Here is a 13,730-nt window from a genome sequence, read left to right as displayed (position 1 = left end):
ACTTTTTTTTTCCGAAAACCATATTTTTCATGAAATCGTTTATGTCTCTTAAGTTTTAAAAGCGTAAATTGGATTTGAGCCGAAATTAAAAAGTCTCCTTTAAATTTTTCGTTATAGAGGTCAAGATGTATTCTTCCCAATTCCGATAGTGAAGTTATAAGTTTGGTATAAATATATATTTTAACTTAAGCATCGTATAATAATTTCTAAAGCTGAAGATCTGTCCTGGGAACTGGGTCTTAAAACTGGTTATAATATTATATATATAATATATTCATATGCGACCTATGGATAAAGAAAAACTTGTAATTTCCAGTAGCGTCATCCTGATCACTTATCTACATGTATGTATATAATGTGAGAGTCAAAAATAAGTAAGCACCAATTCTACCAAAGTTGGCGTTGTTATTACATCGCAGTCATTAATACAAAAACAAAAAGTTTTATTATTGAATACAAGGCTTATATTATAAGAGTTTAACTTAGTATAAATGATAAACAAAAACTAAACACAGCCAAAACAAAATCACTTTAAATAAAAATACCCTTGTTTATTCGCGTGAAAAAAAAACTAAACACAGTTCGGTAAAATTAAAATCTACATAGATACGTGAATTTAATGAATATGCATTCTAGTATTTTGTTTGCCTTTCTTTGAACTTCAGGACCTCACTCAATCTTGTAGGCATTCTGCAATTTTTTTTGTAAATTCTGCATTGATGAAAAATTTTGCTCCATTCTTCAATCAAAAGATTTTTAGGTCGTTCTTGCTTGAAATGTTTATCTGCCTGATTCGCCTAATATTATTAAGGTCACTAACAATTTTGGACTTGTGTTTAGGATCTGTCCTGATTGTCCTGTTTAAAGATTCAATTCCTAATAGTGCTAATTTTTCAAAGCTTGGAATAACATTACTTTTCAAAATACTTACATAATCCAGTTTGTTCATCGTGGAGTTATTGAAAACCAAAATCCCAACACTAGATGCTGCCATACAACCGCAGACCATAACCAACCCTACGCCGTGCTTTGCGGTGTTGGTAACACACTTCTCAGCAAAGGCTTTATTTTTATCCAACTTCTGTGAAAACATTTTATATAAATATTTCAAATTTGCTTTCGTCCGTATATATTAAATGTTTTCACAGAAGTTTGTAGCCTTTATATACTTTTTCCAAGAGCATCTGTTGATTCGTATTTGATATATAAGGCTTTTTGCGTGATACTCGTTCACGCAGACCACTTCCCGATGGTACTAGCACTTCTGGGCTTATCCGATGTCGCCGCTATATATTATATTTTGATATTTGATCAGCGCTTGAAACTGGATCTTCACGTACTATTGATCGTGGTTGAGTGTTAGTAAGGCGCTTTGGTCGGCCTAGCCGCGGAAAATTTTAAACAGTCTGATGTTTATCATATTTATTAATAATTTCTTTTATTTTGCAATAGTGTCTTCCAACTATTTCTCCGAATCCGCGCAAATCTAATATGTTTTTTCGCCTGTAAGTACCTCAGAAAAAACAATATTATTATTTGAAAATACATATTTTTTTTACTACACCCATCCGCTTGACTAGTAACCATTTTCACAGAATAGTTAGTGCTTCCCTGAAGTTGCTGCCTTTTACCTTTTTGACGCAAAAAAACGAAAGTGTTTTTAGTTCAAGAGAATTTTTATAATATAAACATTGTATTCTACAATATACAATAAAAAAAACGAATATTGTTGTTGTATTAAAGGTGGCGTTGTAACGTTAGAATTGTTAGAATTGGTGTTTAGTTATTTTTGACGCAAATGTCTTGTCAGCAAATACTCTTCAACATTTCACAGTTTCATGATTTCGTATAAATGAGTGAGAAGCATAGGGACACGCGTTGCCTATATGTACATATGTATGTGTGTAAAATATAGATGTATAATTACGGAAAATTTGCAATTACAGTAGTATATACGAATGCTAGCATAAGGTGAAACGTGACAAGCATACATAATTATGGATTATAAAGCACATTAACTCAGTTAAATAGCACCTACAGATTAAATGCTTGAGTGCATGCACGGACACAGACATGGATACATTATACATACAATAAATTTGAAACGCAAAGTAAGCAAGCAAGTTCTGAGTACAGCATTTAATGAGCCCCACACACTCATTTGGAAAATATTTCATCTTCACGAGTGATAAATTTAGAGATCCGTTAGTAACATTTATGTATTTATTGACAGTCTCTGACTAATTGACCAGTCATACTATTTGACAGTCAGAAGTAGTGGGTTTCTAACGAGTCACTCACCAAAAGGCATACTGAAGTATATTTTTTCTTCAAAAACGTTATGAAATAGTTTAGTATGTTTTGAACACATTTTCCTATAAATTATTGATGCAGGTACATTCTAATAGCATAGTAAATGATAGGCAAGTTATATAGTTAACTTTGAGAAGTTTTTTTAATAACAAAAAAAAAATTAAATTAAACCAAAATAGAGGCAGAAAATACAATATCAATAAAATATGCAGGAATTTTGAATTCCATATTCATCAGACTAATCACAGATCATTAGGGTTCTATAGTATCGTGCTCTAGCCTAACATTCTATAACAACAGAATCTGAAAAAATGCAAAAATTGTTTCTTAGTTAGACCTTTCCAATTTCGTCATGTAAAATCGCAAAAGAACTAATACAGTTTTGCTTCTAGTCAATTCTACCAAATTTATTTTAAAAAAAATTTGTTTTATGTTCGCATAAAAATAACTATTTGTAAATACAAGTATTGTACGTATTAGTAGAAATCTGCAAATATTCAAAATCAAATTAATTAAAGTCGTTGATAAAAACCGAGCCCACCGCCACTCGCAGTGAAAATATTTCCAACTATAAAAACTTTTCACCCACAATTATTTAAAGTAAATTTTAATTAACCTACGTAAAATATGACATCCATAGAGTTTCCTTTACGAGCTGCATCCGCATCCGAGCGACAAAATTGAGTTCATTGGAAAGTTTTGTTTATACAGTTAAATTGCACAATACAGTGCGTAACTTTTGAATGCAAATAAAAATTTAATGCATATTCAAAAATGTACACATATTTTCATTCGAAGCCACGCGCAGCTGGAAATTAATTTAATTTAAATTAATGATTTGTTGATTTTTACATACAAGCACAAGCTTGTGTAAGAGTTTTTTTTTTCTCTGTCTCATTTCTTTTTTCAAACACATTTTGAGTAATTTTTAGAAATATACTCATAATTACATTGTTTCCAATTTTTGAGTTAAATTCAGAATTGTGTTCATAAAAGTGCTCATTTTTTGAAAAAATATGCTCGTAAGTACTTACATACTTATTCGTATTTTCACATATTCTTTTAACATAAATAAATATATGTACATCTGTAATGCTACTCATACTCACTTTTACAGTAATACTCGTATTGGTACTCAAATGCATGTTTACTCTCATTTAATACTCGTATTCATACTTCAATTGCTATTTATTTGTATACATAATACAATATAATATATATATGGCATTTTCAATAATTCTTATAGTCACATGAATAGGAATCAAGCTCATACGCATACTCATATTCATACTCTAAATCATATATTTAACTAAAATTGTAATAGTTTTATTATAATTAATTACATTAATATTTTATTTTCATTCAATTTCATTTTCAGCCTCATATTCAAACTCGTAGTTAAAACCATAATATTCATGATATTGATTAACACTCATACAATTTTTTATTTATTTATATACGAAGTTAGCTGATGAGTAGCTAATATGTTTTTAGACACGTGGTTTTCAAGAAGAAATAAAGCGCTTATAAATAATATTATGGCCAAAAAATTCAGCTTTATTATAAAAATAAGGGTTTGCCATTACGTTTTAAAAATTATTTCGAACAAGTGACCGCCGCGGCTGGCTCGTATAAATTCCAACCACTTTTTTGCAGCAATAACGCGTCGAATATTCTCTTCCCCAAAAGTTTCCTTCAACAAACTGATTGTTCTGTTGGCTGTCTGGCATATAGCACCATCGTGTTGGAACCAGAGGTCGTCCACAACAACATCCTCTGTTTTAGGCACGAAAAAGTCATTGACCCTGTCTCTGTGACGTTCCCCATTGACTGTAACATTATTGCCGACTTTATTTTTGAAGAAATATGTACCAATGATTCCTTACGCCCATAGATTTTTGAGGATTTAACGGCGTCTCAGCAATGGCTTGTGAATTACTCTCACTCCAAATGGAATTTTTTTTTTTTTTACTAACTATTCAACGAACAGTGAGCTTCATCGCTGAACAAAATTTTGTTGTGAAAATCGGGATTGTTTGGCCATTTCGTTTTGGGCCCATTCGCACAACGCTCTTTATGGGCATGCGGCTTAAATTCTTGCACGATTTGGATTAAGCCCTCAAACCAAGACTCTTTCGCAAAATCTTCTATGAAGGCAGATGGACTCAGGCGTCTCTGAGGATGTGCATTATCTACAAGAGTAAACGTGGTACGAAACCAATCCACCGATTAGGTCGACCTAATATTGAACGCAAGCGCAGTTGGTCAGGCGAACCGAACCAAAATTTTGGTTATTAATTTACACGATTTTCATACGTTGTTCCGGAGTAACTCTCTTCATTATGAAATTGTAAACCAGCCTGAGTATTAATGTAAAGCCCCATGGAAAGCCATCGATAAACAAAAACCACCCGTTATACTTGTATTATGGCCGGGACTCATTTTCGACACTCAAATATATTCTGTTAGCGTTATAATTACTAATATTTTAATCAGAAAAACTATAGTGCGAACAAAACAGTACATCAGGTCGCTATTCCCTCATAAAACGTATGAAATGATATATAAAGATCTGTTATATGAGTAAAGTTATTCCTCACAAACGGTTTTGGACAATTTGTGCTGCATTCCGTAGTCGTTGGTGAAAAATTTACTCAGAGCATACCAGATGCCAAATGACAATCATAAAAGAAACCGTTTTCACTCATACCAGTAATAGTAGTTCAATAAATCTTCAAAATTTACTCAAGTGGCTTTTTGGTAAGAAATTTTTTTGGTGCACTTTAGAAAAGCTTATAGTCGCAGAGAACGATAACCGGTTCTCATCAAGCAATACCAAAATATCGAGCGTAATTTTCTTTTCTCCTACCTTTTGCTATTAGGGGGCTTTCAAGCGCATAGCAACAGTGTTTCGAGTTTAGGGGAAACTAGGATCGATGTTTGCATTGATGCAATTTATTTACAAAAAAAATTATTATTTGCAAATTTCCTCGAAAAAATATAAGAATGTACATATATTAACTAATCAAGAACGTCTTACCAAGCTAACTAACTTGATGCAGAAATCCGATTTTTTGTTGGTTTCTGCAGTCAAAACACACTCAACGCCGGTGTTGTCACTCACAAATGCTTCTCGCTCAAACAATTCACTCACAAAGTGATGAAGCCACACGGATTTTATTTTCCACACAAAACCGAAAAAACAATGCGCGCTCGTATTTACTTTGCTTTTGCTATTGCTTTTGATTTCAATTTTTATTTCCGTTTTTTCGTATTTTTATTCTTTTGCTTCGCAGAGTCAAACAAATGCTTCGTGTTAACCAATGGCTTCGTCGATTCTACGCACGCCGTGGCGTTGCTTTTGCCAAGCATCAAAACGAGTACTCAGTTCTAATTGAGTTGCGCTAGCGAATGAATGTTATTAAATGTTAAACGCTTGTTCGCGTCGATTGCTGATACGAACGCGCGCGCACACAAGATCAACCGACGCACTCTAACGGCAACGCGTGCCATTTCCGTAAAGTCCAAAGGCGAGCTTCAATTCAGTATAGTTTTACTGACACCGGCGCCGCGATCTTTACCAACAATTGTTGTTATTTATTAACTCGAAACTTTTCTTCGTGGCCGTCTACCGTTGCCACCTATGCCGTCGTAGTTGTTGTCATCGTCGAATTTGTAGTGACAGACGTCGAAGCGTAAATTTAGCGATAATTACATTTCAATTTGTGATTTTATTAAAAAAAATTTGCATAATGATCTCTTATATAAAGAAATGAATATTGTACTTACAAACATACGCATAACAGTGTGCTTGCGTAAATAAGTACAGCAGCAACAACAACAGCGCAAGTGGTCTGAAAACAATACGTAGATACAGACATACATATGTACGTGTTGTCGGAAGTATTTAATTGTGCAAATAATATATTCTACATACAGTGTTGGAAAAAATAATAGGGTCAACACCTTTATTCCCATATTTTATAGCACAGATTTGCATATATTCGTCCCATAGTATTGAAGTTGACTGTAAAATATTGCTATCAAACATTACTTTAATTAAACACCCGTTATGCTGTATTAGCCTCTGCATTGCGACAAAAAATTATGGTTTTACACGTCCTACGTATAAGCTGGAAAAAGTAATATGAACAAATTTTGTTACTTATTAGTTTGCACAGAAAAATAGTAAAGATCGAAACGAAATTTTCGAAAATCAAAAAGCCTAACAAGTAAGTATGTTTGTATAAAATGAGGCGCGGCAGCACACATTGTACGGAAAGTGAAAAGAAAACCATTATTAAATTAAGAAATTCGGGTAAAACTATTCGTGAATCAGCGGACATAATTGAATGCTCCAAGAATATGATCTGTAATGCCTTTAAAACAAGCGTAAAAAGTGAAAAAAATGGACGGAAACGCAAAACAACGGCACAGTTCGACCATTTGCTAGTAATGTAATCAAAAAAGGATCAATTTTTATAGTCTGAAAATATTAAAAAATTACTAAATGCATCAGTAACCAGTCGCACAGTTACATATCGACTTCGAGAAGCTGGTCTAACTAGAAGAAGTGCTAGAAAAGTTCCGTTTTTAAGCAAACAAAATGTAACAAAGAAAATTGAACTTGCTCAGAGACACATGATTCGTGGAAATTGAAATAAGGTCTTGTGGTCGGATGAAATGGCAGTTAATTTATTTGGAACCGATTACAGAACCTTAGTCCTTAGACCTCAAAATGCTGACTTTGACACCAGATAAAGACGAAAAACAATTAAACAGGGGGCGGATCAATAATGTTATGGGGATGCTCTTCGACGGCTGGAGTTGGTATGATTTATTGGATACAAGACAATATGTATTTAACAGACTTTCTCATCATCCTTAGTACTGTAATGTTGCCCTATGCGGAGAAGCGCATGCCACTAAATTGGGAGTTCATGCATGACAACATGCTTTGAAACTGGTAAAATCTTGATTTTAGCGCATCAAAGTTAACATTATGAAATGGTCCCCTCAGTCGCCACATCTCTTAAGAAATCAGTCAGTGAACAAAAATTGAAAAATAAGCACGAATTATGGGGAAAAGTTCAAGAAGCATACTATTCAATACCGGTCACGACTCCAAGCCGCGTAGATGTCTGTAGGTGGTTAAAATGAAATAAGCATAAACAAAATATTATATTTGAATGGAAGAAAAGTAATAATTTAATAAAATAACGCCAGAAAAAAATTAATTAATGTTTGTTCCTAATAATTTAAACACAAATAAATCTTAAATAAGTACTTAAATGTTAATTAATTATCTCAGTGAACAATATTACTTAAATTATTTTATTGTATATCGTTTAATTTAAACATATAATTGAAAATATTAAACATATCCCTTTGTCTCTATTATTTTTCCCAACACTGTATATACATATGTATATGTATGTCTCAAACTGTACATATGTCCACAATCCATATAAGAAAGTGGCAAGTGTTAATACCCGAGTATAGAAAATTTCAATATTTATCAGTGCTTCAAATTAATATATTATATTATATATTTTTATATGTTTTTATACATATGTATATATATAATAACGCCAAACGTTAATTGCTTAATTGCTGGCCTTTAAGTGTCAAATCAGTGTAACTAATTATGCATGAATAATAAAATTATAAATAGAATATAAAATATAAAAAACAAAATAACAAAACAAAAAGACCGCGGCGACGGGAAAAGCATTTTAAATGAACAAAATTGATAGTAAAAAAATAGTAATAATATAGTAATATTCAAAATACAAGTGGAAAATTACAATTAAATAATAATAAAATGAAAAAAAGCGGTGAAAAAGTAACAACAAAATATTAACGGACGTTATTTTAATATGAATATACTCAACTTTCGCACATTATTTCCAAATAATTTATAAAAAAATTTACATAACGTAAATTTAATGTAATGGAAAAACATATTTTAAGTTCACAAACTTTTTTACACACAAGCAAAAAACAAAAAAAAAAACATTGTATATATTTTATTTATAAAAAAATGTATATGTAAACTAAAACACAACAACAAAACAATAACACAGTGTGCTTAGAAGCAAATATAAATTTAAGATATAAAATAATTAAAAAGATTGTCGTCTGTAAACAAAATCAAAATGATTATTATTAAAAATGCGTACTTTCATAATAAAAAAGTTTTATCCGTCCAGTTTCTTCATATTTTCTTATAAATAATTAGTCAAATTTAAACGTTTCTGAATACCAGATATTTTTTTAATAAATTTCTATAATTGTTTAATATACTTTTTGGTTCTAAATTAGGTGACAGTCAGTGTTTATAAAAAAAAAAACAAAAATACCTACATATATGAATACAGCAAAGGAAATATTAAATTTACATTTAATTAAAATGTATATACTTGTTAACAAATAAAATTTAAACAAATAAAATAAGTATAAAACTAAAAATAAAAATGTATTCAAAATTCTATATATGCAAAAATTTTTTTTCCAATTTTTTATTTTAATTGTTTTTCAAGAAATATTTTTTCATATTAAATTAATATTAATGGCATTTCAATCTTTTTTTTCTTCAAATTTAATTAAATATTTTGAACTTCTCCTGTGTTTTTCCCCATTTAAAGGCAGTGCAACACATAATTTAATTTACGGAAAAAATTTAAAACACAAATGCTATAAAATATTGCGCTTTGATACTCAGTGTTTTTTGAAACAAATCAATATTATAATATATAAACAGTGCGCCCAAATAACAAATAATAAACTAAAAAAGAATTTTAAAACAGTGTTTTCACATTCTTTAATCAAATGTTTATGAAAATCGTGCATTTCAAACTATTAAAATCCAAAGTGCAGCGCAAAAATTAAAGTTGTTTAAGATATACATTTACGTGTATAAATATATCTGAAGTGGTGCGAACATAAAGAAAGCGTGTGCGATTAAAAAACGCAAAAAATTAATGACCGTGTTTTGAATTAAACAGTGATTTCTAATGCACAATAATTTGCAAGATTTTGCCATTGCGAAATTAATAAGAACACATTCACACTTATAAATATGCAATAAAATATGTAATAGGGTGGCTCAAAAAAAATCGAATATTTTTCTTTTCGCTTGGTACTCTAAAATAGATTTAAAACAAAATAGGTTCTTAGGCGGGAAAGTCCCTCAGCGGAAGACCTTGCTACCTTACCTTACAATTAAAAGCTCATACTTGGAGAAATTTTCTTAAAGGTGTTAAAAAACCTTTTTTTCAGAGTAATCAATCGAAAAAAAAGGTTATTAAACCACCTCAATATGTACATTTGTATATTTAAATGGCGATTGTAACTGTTTACACATACATACTTCATGTACATACATACAGGTTTATCCAACACCATATTTGAAGCTTAACATTTTATTTCAATAACTCAAGCAATAAGCCTTAAAATTACTTTTTTAATCGCTTATTAAACAAGTAAGGGGGTAATAAGCTTGTGCTTGAAATATTTTAAAATTCGTTAATAAATTAAGAATACATATTTATAATTATAATTAGTATTTTTTATTTAACACTCCGGGTTAAAGTTCGAATAAAAGTGAAAAAATATTTCATTCCTTGCTTTGCATTCTCGACACAATCCTCTAATAACCAATTTTTCACCAACTAGAAGTATTAAATACATATATCTCATTACTGCCTTAAACTTGCGATACCTGAGTTTAATCTGAAAAAAAAAATTTTACATTTGATTAAAGCAAAGTATATTAGCAGCTTCAAAAATGAATTTCACAAATCCAAATATTTCATTTCCCTAAAAGGGAGAACCAAATCATAATTTTTTTTTTCGTCTCTTTTGGGAAAAATAGTAAAACAGATTTTTTGCTTAAACAATATTGTTTTGAAAAACTCGTTCGAAGCATATCCTGTTAACAAGCTTTGACCCAGGGTTGCGATTTTTTTTATTCAAAAATTAAAAAAAAATAAAAATTTTATATTTTAATTCCGATGTTGTGATTGAAATTTAGATTTTCAGTATTTTGAATTAGAAATTCGCAACGCTGAGTTCAAGCTTGATTCTCATCCCCATTGCCCAATCCATGTTGGGTTTAAAGATTAAAAATCTAATCACAACATCAGCAATAAAAATTGATGTTTGGATTAAGAATTGAAAACTTTATTTTTGGATTTGGACATGTTTGCCGACCAATGCTCTAGAGTATTGAAAATGGTGGCTTTTTTGTAACAATTTGAACACTTCCACGTTAAGCTCGAAACAACAACTCGCAATGCTGAACCATTTGACATGTGGAAGCTCACTTGCTATAATACTTTTTTTTTACATATAATATAATACAAATATAATACACATTTTACGAACCTAAGCTAAGCTTAAAAGAATTCTCATAACTTTTACAAGTCACATCGGAGAACATTTACATATGCACATGATTAATGTGTTTGAACGTAGATAGCATGAACTCATAACAGCCTGAGGCCTAATTACAACGAACTCTTGCTAGTTAGACGCTATGGCTACAAATTAAGTTAGCCAATTGTTGTGACTAAAGAGTATTATAATATGCATGTAAATATAATAATTTCTCATCGGGTTTAAGCAATTCTCTATACGGCTTGCGCTTTTGTTCCGACTTAAGCATAGCACCTATGAGCTAGCTAAATGTAGTAAGTTAGCTTCCGAATCAGCTCGTTTTTTTTCTCTTGCAATGTATTGCCACAAACTATAATAGTTTAGTTATTTTTAACGCCCAAAACCAAACAAGATATACATACATATACGGAGTTGTGTATATCAAAATGTCTAGAATTACCAGACGCGTTAAAATTCGGTTGTTACTCTGTCCGGCTCTGAAGAGGTTGGTATTGTAGTGGAATCAAACCGTTGCCACGCCAACAAAATGTCGTGATTACAAAAAATGTAATTAGCTAAAACTAATCCCAAAATTAAGAAACAAAACTGAATATCGATACACGGAATTAAAATTTGATGAGTCACATGTGGTGTGAAAATATTTAAACAGCAGACATGACCCTCGTACTAGATTTAATGTACATATGTATATCACAAACAACTAAAGCCATGTCAGCCAAACTTGCTGACGGTAAATAACCTCCTCAGACAATTGAAAATGGGTGAAAACGGATGATGACCCCGCCCGATTCCCAAATAACGATTATGTTGAAAACTACTAAAAGTGCGATAACTCACTGACTTAGTTCCTTACCACTTCCTTGTACTCATAGTATTTGCTAATTTAATATTGTTGCTATTGTTTGTGGATCACTGATTGATTATCTGCTTTCCAGCTAAATTTTCGTGGCTTAAACTTTGAAATAAGTCCTACAAAGCAATGTTATAGGTACTAAATTAGTATTTCACGCTCAGTTTAAGTTTAGTTCAGTTTAAGAACTCAATTTAAACGTCGAAACTATTAGTGGTTAAATTGTTGGGTATTTGAATTTAATATTTATTCAATATTTCAAAGGATCGTATTTACTGTCTGATTAAGCTGATATTTCAAATTAATTCATAGATTAACTGCATGAAGAAAACAGACGTTGGCTCTCAAAGCAATCGATAGATGGCAAAGTCGAATTTGTTAAACTACTACCAGCATTTTTTGAATATATTTTGAGCACAATTAAGTTTTATCAAAACGCAATGTTTTTTTTTTGTTTTTTGTCACTTATTATGCCATATATGTATACGTATTAAAATTGAGCCAGTTGTATTAAAATTTGGGTTAGGTAACAATGCTGATCTCCAGAAGAATGCTGATCAATCCATCTTGATTATACGTATTTTTTAGTTTTAGTTTTAGGTATTATTAACTCTCTTTAGAGAGCGAATTAGCTAATTGCGAATCCAGACGTACAGGTAACTTAAGCCTCTACAAATCGATTTAACCTCTCCATGCTCTCTATAAATATTTTTATTTTTGATCAAGTTATATTATTTGTTATAGATTAAAGTAATAACGAGAACCATTCCTTCTCTGAGTACACAAGAACATTTAAACTTTCAGTCTTCAGACTTCAACTCGGGGTGACCTTGAAATCAAATTTATTTAGTCTTGCGATCTTTTAAAACAAGTATCGATATACTTGTAAATCTTATCCCTAACCCTCAATTGTTACCATATGTAAGATCACGCTAAAGATCATACGCCAATTTTAACCATTATGATGAAAATTTATACTTTCGAATTATTTAGAAAAAATAAACATATTGAATGTTTGACATATGTAATGAAAAATTCTATGCTGTTACTCGTAAAAATAATTAAGTTAAGTTGCCAATAAGCTTGTTTACCGGAATGTGCCAAGTTTTAGCACACTTTTTTTTTTTGTACGATGAAAATACAGCTGTCCACAAAATAAAAGAAGTGCCAATATGAAAATCTTTTTCGCTGTATATCTTTTCTGAATCACAAAACAACAAATATTTTATGAATCTGTAATTTGTCTATTCTTGTGATTTTTATAGCAAGGCTTCAAGTTAAACAAACAAATAGATTTCAAAGCAATAAATATAGGTCTAATATTTTATATAGTAAATTATTACTTCTTAGATTTGCATAATTGGATACCGGCATGGTCTACATACAAGCATAATATAAAAAAAAAACTTTTTATAATTGAAAATTGAAAAACTCCTTTTATGCACATTTTTCACTATTTTTTGTGGACAACTGTACATATGTTTATTCGTTGGTGAATTGTGACAACCGCAAAAATGTTTAAATAATTTTAAAAATACCACCAATTGTCGATATTATATAGCATATATAAATATACATACAAACATAAGAGTAAATTTTTGTTTGTATTTTGCTTCAATTCTTTATATATCAAAGAATAGCGAAACAAAATAGTGAACAAAATCAGAATGTCCACATAAATCTTAAAACAACGAAGCATTGATAAGATAAAAAAAACAGCAACTGGCAATATAACCACAGAGCCACAAAATATTCAAATATATTTATATATTTTTGTATTTTTAGAACTCAGAAGTATGCTGATTCACTCAGTAGAATAATTTTTTTATAGAAATATATGCATACGACAATATGTGTAGTTCTATAAAGAACTAGTGTAAAATGCGGTGAATTTGGAATGAATTTTAAAAAGTCAAAAATCACAAAAGTAGTGCTAATTCCTAATGAACAGTTTTTGTAGTACATATGAGATAAGTAATTCAGGGACTCTAGAGGCAGCCTTAGTGAACCTTAACGCGAGAAATATTACAAATTAATAATTTGTCTTTTTGCACGATAAATTTAATATATTTTAAATATTTATAGGTAATGGATATTGTTAAGATAATGTAATGCAGAGTTGTAATTACACTATTTTATAACCTTAACTACAATAGTAATTTATCGC

At 30.5% G+C, this 13,730-nt stretch overlaps 2 protein-coding genes across 11 annotated transcripts in view; one reads left to right on the top strand and one right to left on the bottom strand.

Annotated features, from left to right (window-relative positions):
- Positions 1–13,730, bottom strand: part of Fbxl7 (F-box and leucine-rich repeat protein 7) — a 249,608-nt gene that overhangs the window by 191,103 nt on the left and 44,775 nt on the right. The window lies entirely within an intron of this gene.
- LOC106622953 (atrial natriuretic peptide receptor 1) overlaps positions 5,721–13,730 on the top strand; it is a 51,376-nt gene continuing 43,366 nt past the window's right edge. The window contains exon 1 of one of the 2 annotated variants that reach the window (XM_070109118.1): positions 5,721–6,008. The gene's annotated coding sequence lies outside the window, so the exon portion shown is untranslated. Of the gene's footprint in view, positions 6,201–13,730 lie in introns of both variants that reach the window. The other variant, XM_070109117.1, reaches the window with a different exon arrangement.

This window comes from Bactrocera oleae, chromosome 2 (genome assembly GCF_042242935.1).
Source record: "Bactrocera oleae isolate idBacOlea1 chromosome 2, idBacOlea1, whole genome shotgun sequence".
NCBI lineage: Eukaryota > Metazoa > Arthropoda > Insecta > Diptera > Tephritidae > Bactrocera > Bactrocera oleae.
This window is presented reverse-complemented; position numbering and strand designations above follow the sequence as displayed.